The following is a 14,882-nucleotide window of genomic DNA, read 5'->3' as shown; positions in this document are numbered from 1 at the left end:
CGCAGCTTGGCTCAGGCTCAGCTTTCGACGAGGGACGGCTATGAAGCTTGGCTAGGCTTGCTTCTTTGCACTGTTTGTTTATTATAGGGGTGAGGTTTTTTAATTGAATCTTATAAAATTTGTTTTTCTGAATTAAGTTGTTTTCTTTAAAACAAGAAGATTTGGTCTAACCTTTGTTTCTTCAACTAGCTGACTATCCACTGCCTCAAATAATCTTGGATGTTGTCTTGTCTGAAATTAGCACCGGTAATCGTAGTTCGGGAGAGAACCCTACAAATGATGTGTATATACGGGCTATCTAAACTATCCATTCATTTTATTTATTGATTGATTCACTCTTCAACTTTTTTTAAATTTTTTTTCACCTCTCTTCATGTTGCAAATCTCAATAGAAATATATAGTCTTTACAAAATACTCAGAATTTTTCTCTCCTTTGTAGTTCTAATAACTTTGATGTTGTTGGACCTAGCTCCAACGCCGGGTTCCTATGTTAAAAAAATGATCAAACATCCAAGTTTGTCACGTAGTCCCTGTAAATGGAACTTAACTCTCCTGCTATGCCTTAATTGACCCCTCAAACTGGTGTATCTCTCCTTTCCAAAGCTCCATAAGGCATGCAGGTCTATATTTCCATGAATCTAGGGACCTTTGTTTGAATTTTATTACGCCAGGTTGTCTCTTGCCTGCGCATCGCATGAATTCAACAGCAATAATGTAGTTTGGTTCAGCCATTTGCACATATAATCGAGGAGGACAGACAGAGCAAATGTCTAGACCCACCGGTTTAAAACTCCTGCTCATACTTAATTGAATCGAGGATTTCATGTCGTTTCATTTAAGGAAAAACACAGATCCACCACCAATAATGCACTCTCAGTCTGAGCCATCGATTCCCAATAGAAAGTTGTACATTCATACCATTCTATCATCCACATATGGATCGAAAGACTTTAAGGCTACAAAATAAGTGCTACAACTTCTTGAAAAATTCAAGGTTTTGCATGCACTTCATCAATTTTTCATATCTTCCACATAAGGCGAGTACCCACAAACAAACCTCCCGCGCTATGAAATGATTTAGGATATGTCCATTTTAGCTATAGATTGTAAAAAAACTGCTTGTAAATTATATATTTTTATAAGCTAGATTGTAAATAATTATATTATAAAAAGCTAAGTCTATTTGACATCTGAATTATAAAAGGGCTGAATTGCTATTTTTTATGTAATGTTCCTAATGTTCTAACTGTTGTGAGTGTATATTTTTTCCGTTTATAATTTTATACTATGTTTTTCATATTTTTAAGTACGAATTCTCGACTCAATGTGGCTTCCTTTCGATCACTCTCCCAAAATCATCGCGGCCGACCAAAATGCTCGACTCAAACAAGCTCAGCTGTGCAACAAGCTTGTCCCTCAGCTCAATTCCAAGAACAACAGGGTATTGCATCACAATGGAAGCTAGAGCCTCCTTCCTCACTCCAAACTCCATAATCGCCTGAATGTTAGGCTTTACCTTATCCCAGTCCAAACCCAAGTACATAAAGCTTCTTCTCGATTATTCTTGTCTGCAGCCCAATGCCCTCAAGGTGTTCGACGAAAGGTTTTATAACTTTCCCCACGCGCATCAGCGCATGCCAAGCACCTCGGGGAAACGGGTGATGACGCTGCCGATCTGCCGCCTCTCCGCGCCAATGCCGACCAGGTAGGAGACGGAGGTGCCCATTGTGCCCTCGAGCCTGACGACGGGGCGAGGTCAACGACGACGCTGGCGTGGAGCACCTGCGGGTAGCGGCGGAGCGAGTCCGGGAGCGCGTCGCGCCGGATGCCGAGCTTGTCGAGGTAGTCGAGGACGGGGACCATGTTCTTGCGCACGCTGCAGCCGAGCGCGAGAGGGTAAGCGGCGAGGTCCTCGTGAGTGAGGCCGAGGGAGCGGAGGAACTCGACGCGCTCCCACACGACGTCGACGGTGGCGGGGAACTCGAGGCCCGCGAGCTCGCCCGGGTCGACGCCGATGGAGAGAAAGGCGTCGACGTCGGCGCGGTGGGCGACGCGCTCGCGCTCCATGTCGAGGAGGCTGGGGGCGAGCGTAGAGTGAGGAGCGCCGCAAGGGAGGGGGCCGGGGGAGTGGCGGCCGGCGCGGGGCAGGGAGGACTGGAAAAACATTTGGGATTTAAAAAAAAAAAATCGGAGGGCACGGTTAAAACTATTTCAGAATATTTCGGTTCGATTTCGGTCAAATTTTAACCAAATTTGAATAATTTGGATCAGTTTCAACCGGTAACACAAATAGCAGAGGCGACTTGTAGGACCAAAAATCACCAATTTTTGGTCAATTTTTTTACATGCTAGAGGAGGCGGAGGTATAGGAGGAGGAGGTGCAGAGACGAAGGAGCATGAGGAGGTGGGGGCGGGGTGAGATGGAGAGATAGAGTTAGGCTGCAAAGTAGGGTAGGAAAATGATATCGACAGATAATTTCATATCAAGTCTAATGTATTATTTGGTAATCGTGAATTTTGTAATATGTGGAAGCTAGAAAACCTAGATGCTGGATTTTTACAGTTTAGATCAGATTATTGTAATTTAGAACCAAAATCTGAACGTTTGGTACAGCAGATTGTGTAATCACAATTTCATAATACGAAGCTGAAATAAATAGTGTTTAATTATGAACCATGTTAATGCTAATTGTAAAAACCCTTCATTTCAATATATATTCGTGACTGCTAACAAAAAAGTATGTGAGTAACAACTGTGCTAGGGGTCCCAAGGTTTTCAGGCGTCGGAACCCGTGCTCAAGCCCTAACTGGTACCTACGTTAGTTAGGCCCTCTCCAACAGGATCTGCAAATTTGAGGATTCTAGTGCTACAGTACTTTGCGGGATACTGTAGCACTAGAAATTCGTCTCCAACAGAGTCTGTATTCAGTGATACAGTACTGCTACAGTATTAGATATAGGGATGCTGTAATAGTGATAGGGGATACTGTAATAGTATTTTGAGGATGAAAATTTGAGATAGCTGTTGGAGATGATCTTACGCCCCTAATTCCATAATATTGCTATAAATACAACCATTTCTTACTACCTACATGTAAGTCATGTAAGTCATGATCAGGTCCAAATCACTTGGATGATAGCTCGTAAAAAACCGGACGATTTAAACAAATGGTTGTAACACAGTTATACTCAAACGGTTGTAAGTGAAGCATTTATCTGCCAGATATCTTCAAATTATATAAGTTTCAATCCTTGATCGTTGGGGAAATAATTTTTCAATAGTTTTTACATCTATCATCATAACTATAGAAATGATCATCAATACCAGATAAAAAACACTAATGATAAATATTAGTAACAGTTGATAAATAACAGTCAGCGCTACAATATTTCCTAGAAAAAAAAACCAAGCTAGCTCGGCTACCACCACTGTTCGGACCTGACCAGGGTTAACCTTACCGACCGGAGCTCGGTTACCGAGCTCTGGCGGTAACCGAAAATTCACGGTTACCGCGGTAACCGGTCAAAAATTCGGACAAAATTCATTTGGCACAATTTGAAATTTAGACAAAAAAAAATCGCGATTTTAGTCGTACGGTTACCGAGCGGTTTTCTCGAATTTTCCGTATTGTCGGTAACCGCTCGGTTTTCTCGATTTATCGAGCGGTTTTCTCGATTTTTAGTGAAGTTCAACAAAAAATCCAAAAATTATCTCAATTTTGTAAAATCAATAACTAATTCATTTGAGCTTCAAATCAAGTGAAACAAATTTTGTTGTTTCCTTGTGACATGATCTACATGATGAAAGTATTTATACTCATAAAAATGTTCAAACTTTTCTGTGAGAAATTGTATTTGTTAAACCAAGTTAAATACATAGTTTACTCTTTGCTAATCCAAAAATCATGAAACTAATTTTGTTAGTCTTAGTACATAATCCTATGTCTTTTAAAAATACATGAACTCATGAATTAGTTATTGTAAATGCATGATTATGTAAATGTATTGCGACTAGATTAATTCATAAATGACCTATCGCACCTCAAAAATTAGTGAAACCACTTTCATTAGCTTATTTATACTATGATTTACGCAGGAAAAATAATAGTAGATATGAAAAAATTAATTACAGTGCTGTTTCTCAACATATTCACTTTATGCTTGTGAACTTTGTAAAAATCACAGAGAAATTAATAAAACTCTAAATAAAGTGATATCAATTTTAAAGATTCTCTTAAAATAAGTTTTACACAAGAAAAATATGTGTTTGCATGTTACACTTTTCCTTAACATGAGTTAATAACTGAGCCGCATGCTTCAATTTTTTTCATTTTTTTCAAACTTCCTCCCCATAGAATATGATGCAAACGATATTATTTTTGAATTTATTTTTCACAAAAGATCTTAGAATTGTGTCTAGTTTTTTTAAAGATTTTTTTGAATTTTTTTTTATTTTTTTGAATTTTTTGAATTCAAATTTGGGTACCGTTCGGTTTCTGAAACCGGACCGGACCGAGAAGGTCAGTAACCACGATTTTTGAGCGGTTACCGTCGCATTTGTGAGCCGTGGACCTGACGAGTAGCCAACCGAATCTCATATTGCTACTAGGTCACAATCTTGCGAAGGTGCATGTTTTCTTTAATGTTTCTCTTAAGTAATTTTAGAGGGAAATACGCTGCAAGGGGAAAACAGTTTTTCAATAAACACATGCTTCTGCTGGAACAACCTGAGATGATTTCCACAAAAACAGCATGAGTTGATTTCCACAAAAATAGCATGAGACGATCACTCGAGACAAAGTAAGAAATGACAAATCCTAGAGGCGCAACTTTAAGACAAAGCACGGCATCACAAAATCAATGACATCCAAACCAAAACGTCCATGGTAGCATCTAAGATTTGCCGACCAGAAGACGAACACCGCACCTAGAGCCAAATCAACGAACCAGTCACAAATCTTAACTTGGAATGACGAAAGGAACTTGCTCGAAGAAGGGCAGGAGAAAAAGGTCTCACCTTGGGGGACTTGCCTCCGGACTTCGTCCTCCGCAACGCATTGGAGTTAGGTCATCTCCAACCATATTCTTTTTATTTTGTTTCTTTTCCGATTCACTTCTCCGTTCTTATTCTCTTTATTTTCTCTCATCTCTAACAGCTCACTTCGAGGGGAATCGCGAAGGGAAAGGAAATAGAATCCTATCCTGAAAGGAATGATCCTAAGAATCTCATCGTGAAAAAAAACCGTGAAGGGAAATCGTTGGAGCGCTGAAGGAAACGAAAATCCCTTCACGACGAGATTTTCGTTCCCGAAGAGAAATCGTTGGGCATAGCCTTAACAACGGTTGGTCGAGTGCTACCGGCGCATCTAGGGAGAGCGTAGAAAGACACCTATGATTATAGAGGTGAATAGACGTTTTAATATTTTTTTACAAATTTGATAATTTTTTTTATTTTAAGCAAGATTGACGATTAGAGGTAATAAAATTCAAGACTCCATCATATAAATGTATGTATGCGAATTTTATGTCTCAAGCAATAAGAAGAATAACCTCACAAGGTTCTGATATTTTAGTCAAAAATCAAAATTGAAAACCGAAAAACTTACAAATTTGCAAGGAAACCAATAGAGGGAAACTATAAGTAGAGGAATTCAAGCATATGCAAAAAATATAAACTTTATTATTCAAATAGGTCAGTCCTATTTTAGATTAATTAAAAAAGAATTATCTCTCAAAACTCTCACATATTACCTACGCTAAATACTCATCTTTTTCTCCTCTAAAACTCTAGCATAAGGCTCTCATGTAGATGGCTCAAGGGACACCTCTCTAAACAGCCATACTCCTCTATTTATAGTCTAAAAAATTTGATCACTAAGTTTCCTTAACTATTCTCAAAATATCTCTCTCTTACAGTACATTCCTATCTACTACTGAGAATATTTTTATCTATTTTCTCCTTCATCTATCAGACGATCGTGACACCTTTACGACTTAGCTTCACCTTGATGCAAGCTTCGCGATGATGTCACGTGCACTCCATCCGCTTGTGGTTTTGTGGCCAAACCGGGAAACCGACTCGCACATTTCTCAAGGTGTGACTCACATCTGCTTGCTTTGATCTCAAACGAGTCTTTCGATGTTGGCGTATGTCCTCCATCTTAGCTGCCCACAAGTCTCTCCCGCTGCCGATCCCTCGGATCATATGATCTCTTGTATCAGTATCCCCTTCGCTTGACTTTGTTAACATACCATCTTTATCCTTCACCACGTGCTTTTGCTTGACCTTCATATGTACAGCTAGGTTCAGCCTTGACTCCGTCCGGCCTCCTTGATCGTCCGGCACTAAGCACTCCGCTTCGCCCGATCAGGGGTGGATCCAGAGCCCATGTTGGGGGGGTTGCAGCTTGGGCCCAGCCTAGGAAGCCCAGAGGAAGATAGAGGAAAATTCAGAAGAAGAAAAAATGCATCATTTAAGCCTACAAGTCCAAAAAGTCCATAAGAAAAAAAAAAGGAAAAATCCAGAAAAAATACATCATTTTAGCCCATAAACCATAAATTTGGTTCAATAGTAAGAGGCCCAGCACCCCACTTGGCATTGGGCTGGATCCGCCCCTGGCCCCGATCACCCGCCGTTGACCATCAAGTTGCATCCAACACCTGCACATTATTAAAGAAGCAAACATGCATCTCCATAACCATATAACATCACAACATGTTAGTCCAAATCAAAATCAAGTTAAAAAAGATCAGACGTAACAAAAATATAAACACTGGATGGTCTGGTGTTCACACCAGTGCAACACCAGATCATCCGGTGAGTACAATTCTACTGGAGTCCGGTTTGCATTCCTCTTTATAAAAATTAGTACGGTGACCATTTTCGGTGCTCACACTGCCAACACCAGACCATTCGACGCCTTCAACTTGCCCTATGCACTGTAAAAATTCTGGTGTTCAACATTGCACACGCAAGAGCATCTGGTGAGCACAACTGCTCCTGCTACACATATTTTAGCCCTTCTGAAAACATTAGTCTGGTGTGCACCTATTGTTAACACCGGACCATCCGACGCTCTCTCCAAATTTAACGTAAAAAATCCCTCTTTGCAAGAATTTGTCCGGTGCTCCTTCTCACCCACAACGGACCTTCCAATGAATAAAATTTTCTCTATCTCTGCGCTAAAAAAAAAACTCGGTGCTCATAACTGCCACACACTGGATCACCCACACCGGACCTTCCAATGAATAAAATTTTCTCTATCTCTGCGCTAAAAAAAAACTCGGTGCTCATAACTGCCACACACTGGACTATCTGATGAGATCAAACACCCTCACACCAAACTATCCGGTAAGTGTAAACTTACTACACCGAGATGACAATATAATCTCTAATTCTTTGCTGCTTTGGTAAGAAAAGATCAATCATTGCATACATAACTATGCATTTGTAATCAGATGGACACTCAACTAAAGCGATACATTGTCAATCACTGTCACAAATAATAAACCAAGGACACATCTCAACTTGATTTCTCCGATAGCACATCCGAGATGCGACGCTCGGTGGCGCTATCCTCCCGGTCGCCAGCGACAGCAGGGAGGTGAACGAACAGGCCAACACCCAACGCCTTCTTGTCCTTCCTTCACCGCCCACCCTCCATTGCTTGCTTCCCCACACACTCCTGCCGCAGATTCGTCTCTCTGGATAGTAAACCAATGGGATACGCCCCTACCTTCGCTTGCGAACTGCAACTACTACTCAGATGACTACTTGGAGGGGGAGGGAAGGGAGGCAGTTTTGAAGGGGAGGGGAAAGGGGAAGGGGAAACACCATTGGAGTGCACTAGCTGAAGAGATGGAGGGAGCAAATGAAGAGATAAGGGAGAGAGAGGAATCATGCAGAAGAGATAAGCGGGAGAGAGATTGATCGAGTCGGGTCTCAATACATGAGTCAAAACCAGAGTAAATATAAATTTCGGATACGATCTAATATTCAGTGTCAGCTCGTAACATGAATCGACACTGATTAAAAATATCAATATTGATTCACGGTAACCATTCAGGACTAAAGTATCAATGTTGGTTCATGCTTAGAGCCAATACCGATGTGTCGACTCACTAAACTTAATCGTCCAGTATCAATGTTGGCTCACCTAAGTTTAATCGTTGATCTAGTGTAGGATATTATGAAGTATTGATTCTGACCTAACCAGTAACAATGACTAGCTCTGTTGTATCTATTGCATATCCGATGGGGCCAAGATTCGGCTCTCTCGGACCACAAGTTCCTGTAGCTACTGTAGCTCCGTTTTTTCCTTGAGCACGACCAGAATCGCCCAGAAGCATCGGTGGCTTCCAAGCCATGAGTACTGTAGCTAATGTACTACCAGGCCAAGATTCGCCAGTCTCCCAGGCCACAAAAGTCCTGTAGCTACTGTATCTCTTTTTTCCCTGAGCACAGCCAGCAACGCCCATAAGCATCGACGAGCATGGCCAGCAGCGCCAGAAGCATCGGTGGCTTTCCAGGCCATGAAGTACTGTAGCTACGGGTTTTTTCATAGCTGAGCCAGGCCAGCAGCGCCAAGAATCGAGTTCTTTTTATTTTTATATTTTTTCATTGAAAATTTAAATAAATAGATTCTTCGTGAAAAAATTATAAAACTAGACGTTTGCAGTCTTTTAAGAGGGCTACAACACTTTGAGAGAGCGGTAATGGCATATTTTTTGTCAAAAATTACAAAATTTTATGTTTTTCGTCAAAATTTAAAATAGGGAATTTACAAAATTTGAAATTAAAAAGATTGAAAGTAGTGAAAACGATATACTGAGTAAGCGAGAATTTGAAATAGGTTATGTAATTATCGAAGAATAAAAAATTAGTATTTATAAATAAATTATATATATGAAACACTCGTTGGGTTGTATTGCACAAAGGGAAGAGGCGAAGAGATGCAAGAATGTGAAACGCTCGCCATGAGTCACAGAATGGCCGACAGCACTACAAATCGCACGTGCTAAGCTCGGAGGCTGTGAAACTGATACAGATCCTGTCTCTGTTACGGAGTACTGCATACATGTGCTTGTGTGACAAGTCACTGAGCGGCTCACAGGACTCGTCTCCACCACCGCAGGATCCATTGGCGTGTTCCGATCGATAGAACGTTTGGAACACTGGCAAAACACGCATAAGCTCACGAGCCACGGCCGACCAGGGCCTTCCTGGCTAGCTACCTGGCTACTCGTAGTCAAAGCTAGCAAAAGCACTCACATGTTGCTCCTTGCATGCATGTTTCGATCGATCACCTTTGAGCTGTGTGCACCCACGACCTGCTTGTTCGTGCATGTAAGATGCCATAGGACGATTGGTACATGCGTACGTGAATGCATCCTTCACGCCGTATTGCCGTGCGTGCGTCCGTGCATATATATAGCCGCCGTAAATTGCGCGTACACGCATGCACGAACTGATTGGTGTGAGATCAAGCAATGCTCACTTTAGGATCGATCGGCAGCTGGCATGGGCGCGGAGGCAAGGATGCATGGGATTTTGTTCTCACTTTTCCGGCAGCTGGGTGGTGAACAGTGGCATGCAACGCAAGTCCCACTGTTGCGCCGCGGACTCGTCACGACAAGCCGGCATCCCCGCGGCGCGTACGTACCTCGCACGGTCGCGGCACGTACACGAGCGGTCTAGTCGCAGGATCACCCAAGCACAGCTAGCCCCGCCCCGATACGGCGGTGAGTGACCCACCCACACCACACGTACGCCGAGCCGGATGCGCCGAGCCGAAACGGGAGAGGCCTCCGCGCGCGCGGCTCCACCCGGCGCCAGCGGCAGCGTGTGAGACAGGCCGAATGGGTCGTTTTCGCTGTGGATTTGTTTAACCATCTCCAACCGAATCCATTCGTAGTTCGTTTTTTTTAACAAAGAGATTCTTATTTTTTTCAATATTTTTAACGGTTTCTTTTGCGAAGAGATGTTCACCTCCATTCTCTTCATCTTAGGATTCTTACTTTTCTCTTTCACAAATTTCTTTGAAGAAAAAATATTAAAAATATGATAAAAATAAAGAGAATAAAATAGAAAGGAGAATGAAATAAAAGGAATACGATTATATGGTCTTATGGGACGGCATCGTTGCCCCCGATAAAGCCGCGGCCGGCGCGGCCGCTGACTCCGGAACGGGAGCTCTACGCGACTACGCTGCTGCTCTGCCAAACCAATCGGGGGTAAAGGCTGTCACAGATAGTGCCTGCTTTCGTAGGAGCGAGCGAGCGAGCAAGCTCGATCTGGAGCGTGGAGTATGGGCTGCGCTGCGTGCCTACGGAGCGATGCAAAGGTGGACCTCTGCCGCCGCGTCAGCTTATTATTGCCGAGTCCGTATGGAGTGGCTTCTTCTTCTACTAGTCACCTACTACGTACCCGTGTTCTGCGACAGGATGGATGGGCGCGTTGTTCCCATTGATCACTCAATCTCCCTCTGCATCCATCGTTCGGTCCACCAGCTCCTGCTGTGGTCCATGGGAGACGATTGACAAGTCGAGGATATGCCCAAACCGGAAACGTAATACGGCGATGTCGTTGTACGTGTTAGTGCTGGTACGTAGTTACAGTTTCCGTTGGTTTCTCTACGAGGTCAGGACCGCAATCCATAGGTGGTGTGGTGTCTGATCAAACCGAAAGCTGCTGACTTCTCTTCAGTAAAGCGGCAGGTCGTATAATACGGCTCGGTCTACGTGCATCCAGGTAATTCGCTTTGTCCTTTCGATGGCTACTTGCATGCGTCCTGTGGCATGCAGTTGTCAACTTGTCATGTACGTAGGTACGAACCTGTTGCCGGTGTTCCCTGCGCGCACCAGAAACGCCGCCAAGAAGGCGGCCAAATGAACCTTGGAGAGATCGCCCATCCGTGTACACCGCGCCAGGCGCTGCACGCCAGAAGCCAAATGCTCGTATTATAATGCATGCACGCACAAGCGTGCAGTGGTATCAAGTGTCTTCCACTTGCGAGAACGGGCTGATAGCTAGTGGTGGGAGCGTTGGTGTTTGCTCCTACCCACGAGGATAGATCGGGTGTCTCATCGGAACTAATCCTCAATAATAATTTTTTAGATAGCTTCGAGTATATGTGGATCATAACAGAAGGATATTGTGCCCATTGCTTGTGAAGCCTGAGCTTCATGAATCTTTTTAGTAAACGTGTGTGAGTATATATTGTAGATCTAGCGTGTATCTTAGTGTGTACATGTGTAAAATGTGATATGTGATTATACCTACGTTTAGATACTGCAGTTTATATCTAATATTGAGGCTTAAATACATGCTAATTGTACATCACGATCTGAGGAACCGGGAACGTGTAATCAGCTAGCTAAGCTGCTGGTGTGCTGACTGTGCTAGGGCTGCTGCTGACAAACGCACCCGGCTGCTGCGCTGCGCAAAGTTTTACAGTGTGTTGCTCTTTCTCTTTCTCTTTTCCCCCGCGGATATATTTCCCGTCCCATCCGATCCTCACATACAGAGAGTGCACCGATACCAACAGGATGAGAAAGAAGAAAGGAAAAGAGAAAGCTGCTCACTGTCTCGGCAATTCATACTGCGTTTCTCTTTCTGCTGTTTCGTTGTTTTGCGTACGTGACGTGAGATGGAGGCGAGGAGGAGGAACAAAGCTGATCGCTCGCTCGCCACTACGGTGAACCACCGATGATGCTAATGAAGTACGGTGGTCAGTGCCAGGTAAAGACAGATCTCTGGTGTGGCAAAAGTGAAGATCTCTGCGTGCCGGACTGCGTTTGGCCGCGTCAGTCGTCAGTACTCTCACAGACCGGCAAGAGTCAACTCTTGACGACAGTCGATTACACTCTATCCTTTTAATTGGTTTTAGTCGATCGGGGGCTGTCACCGAAACATCACATCAGTTGGTTAGGCTATTAACTATTAATCTCGACCGGCCTAATACCCACAGGCTGATGGAGCACCACTCGGTAGGCTCATGTGGCAAGTGGCATGCGCAGCACACGCCAAAATGAAGGCCAGCAGGCAGCAGCAGCTAGCTCGCAGTTGGACCATTGGACGCGACCGGATCATCATGGGCGCCATTAGATATTTCATCGGTTAATCTGCATTGTTGCATGCGTGGATGCACACTCGACGGGTTGATACGGTGAGAATCTTCGAGGAAGCGGCGCTCTCGGCTGAATGGAAATTGAAAAATATGGCTAGGGGCCGTATTGCCCGTGTAGCCCGCTGTGCTTGGGATCCACCATTTGAGCTGCCAAGATTCTGTACTTCGATCGTGTTCTTTATACTGCACTGCATGCGCTCGTCTCTTCTAGCGACCCTGTAGCCAGTAGCGGAAGCTACCTTGCTCACATTGTTTTCGTATCCGAGTATCTGCTTGTACGGTGGGAGTGTTAACGCATATAGCTTGTGCAATACCGCAGCAGCATGCTGGAGTGCTAGTGTCGAACTGTCTGTTAACCTCTTTATACATGCATGTTCCATAATAATTCAACACAGTCACTGGATTGCATGCAGTACGGGGCACACATGCAATCCACCGGACTGTGTTATGCAGTACGGGGCACACATGGATCGTGGATGATGCAACCGGCTCGTACATTTGCATCTTTGACCTTTGCGTGCGCCAGACAAGTGCAACATCGAACAGTAAAATCTGTACTAGAATGCTCCAGTCCAATAACTACCAAGCCATGCATGCACCAACAAAATGGCTCTACATATCATATGGACGGTTAGTCCTCGAGCACATATATAGCTAATTATTTGTCATAAACAGTTCAAAGGGCTTGTCCTGCTGTGGTTGGCTTGGTACGAAGATGATATAGCATCGCGTTGTTAGCTGCCGGTTTCTAGATTTTTTAATACTATTATTTTATTGGAAAATTATAAAAATATTATTTAAAATAGGAAATTTGCATAAATATGTGTCAATTAGTACTTCAATTGCCGATAAACCACTTATCATCAATCGAAGTGCCAACATCCCATTTGACACACACGTGGAGGCTTGTCGCTACTCCAATTGTCGACAAGTCATATATCCTGCAGATGATATTAAAAAAATAAATTCATAATTTTTTCATATGATCTTAGATGGAGTTGGATCTTTTTATGGAAATTGTATATATCAATCAATTCTAGATCTGAAAATTGTATATATCCATCTAAATGGATTCAAATGGAAAATTATCCAAGTACAAAATTGTAGATCTTGTCAATAGGTACAATTTTAATATAATGATTATCGCCATCTGAGATCATATGAAAAAGTTATGAAATTTTCTTTAAATATTATCTTTGGGACCAAGATCTGTCAGCAATTAGAATGCCGACATGTTCTGCGAAATTACATGTTGGCTATCTGGTTATTGAAAAGAGACTAGTCGGTACTTTGATTGCCAATAGGTGGTTAGTCAGCAATTGGAGTGCCGACTAGCACATATTTCTACGACTTTCTCATTTTAAATATTATTTTTGTAATTTTCTAAGAAAATAATATTATTTAAAAAATCCCGGTTTCTAGATGCTAGCTAGGGTCTTGTATTTTGGGGGAGGAGGGGGGGGGGGCGGGTTAAAGATTACTTGTAGCCATGTGCCTCAAGGAACTTGGGGCTGAGGATATCCGTCAACAAAAGCACAAATGTATATAGGCCGGTGTACATTTCACTGAACCAATCATCGGTAGTTTGCTAGTATAACTTATACCGAGTGTTTGTCTTGTCCTGTTTGCCATTTTGCTTTGAAAATGGTAAGCTATACCCTCTTGGTGTCTGGCCCTAGCCCTTGGCCTAGGCACCGCTCTTGGTCCAAGGCATTGAACGGATCAAACGGTGTTGGATTAAGTAGTTTAGGTTCCGTAGGCAAGACTACTTTTAATCCCTCTGTGATGATGCGACCTGCTTTTGCTTACAAATATATCACAATCCATCGCAACTCGAGCTATCCATGTGGCACTTTCAACCCAAATCCAGGCTGTGGACGGCATTGGTTGACTGGGAGGAAAACACACCTGCTTATCTTTTTTTCTCTCTTTTTTTTTAATATACAGAGAGTATAAGATTCGCTCTAGTTACTGTTATGTTACTTTAGTTATAATTAAAATAGCAGAGTTACAATCCGTAATACAAGAAATTACAACCAGATGTAAATAAAAAAATTAAGCTACAATTGTGTTATAGATGAACGTAACTCTTAATGAATTCTTTATCTAATGGTGTACAACCTAAGGAACACGATTATAATCATGGTACAATCTAAAACATAATTTGTTAGCTTCTATTGCAATTATTTACTTCTGAACGTGCGATTGTAACTGGTCTAGCTGACGGATTGTAATTGATAATTTTTTAAATTGTAACTAGAGATGACGCAACAGTGAACTACAATATGTCTTGACGTATAATAGACTCACCGTGCACGCGTGTGTGTATATATAGTTTGTTACAAATAAGTAGTGCTAGCCACCTGGACCGTGTCTACTGGGCCAACCGAGGGGTAGGCAGGCCGAGCCATACTTGGGTCGACATCTCAGCACGGCGTGCTGGCATGGCCCGGCCTAGCTCGGCCACCGCCGTCCCACCACCAACCCTGGCCGCCCTCTGCCCCACCGACCGTATCGCCCGACTACCCCGCCCCGGTCACCCCCGTCCTGCCGGTCGGTTGGTTGCCCGATCACCTTGCCGCCCCCTCCTCCGCCTGGAGGGCTGACCGGGCGGTCGCCTCACCACCCCCGTCCCCACTTTGGTCGCCCCTGTCTTGTTGGCTGCCTACCTGGTCGCCTCGCTGCCCTTGCTCGGCCAACCGCCCCTCACGCTGCCTGGTCACCGATCGCCTCGCCGCCCCGCCCCCTCCTCC

The 14,882-nt window shown here is 43.5% G+C and overlaps 1 pseudogene; it reads right to left on the bottom strand.

Moving 5' to 3' along the window:
* Nucleotides 1-1,322: 1,322 nt before the first annotated feature.
* LOC133889521 (transcription termination factor MTERF4, chloroplastic-like) lies at nucleotides 1,323-2,167 on the bottom strand (annotated as a pseudogene).
* Nucleotides 2,168-14,882: the final 12,715 nt, after the last annotated feature.

Source organism: Phragmites australis, chromosome 13 (genome assembly GCF_958298935.1).
Source record: "Phragmites australis chromosome 13, lpPhrAust1.1, whole genome shotgun sequence".
In the NCBI taxonomy this organism is placed as follows: domain Eukaryota; kingdom Viridiplantae; phylum Streptophyta; class Magnoliopsida; order Poales; family Poaceae; genus Phragmites; species Phragmites australis.
Note: the sequence above shows the minus strand (reverse complement) of the source record. Positions and strands in the feature narration are given on the sequence as shown.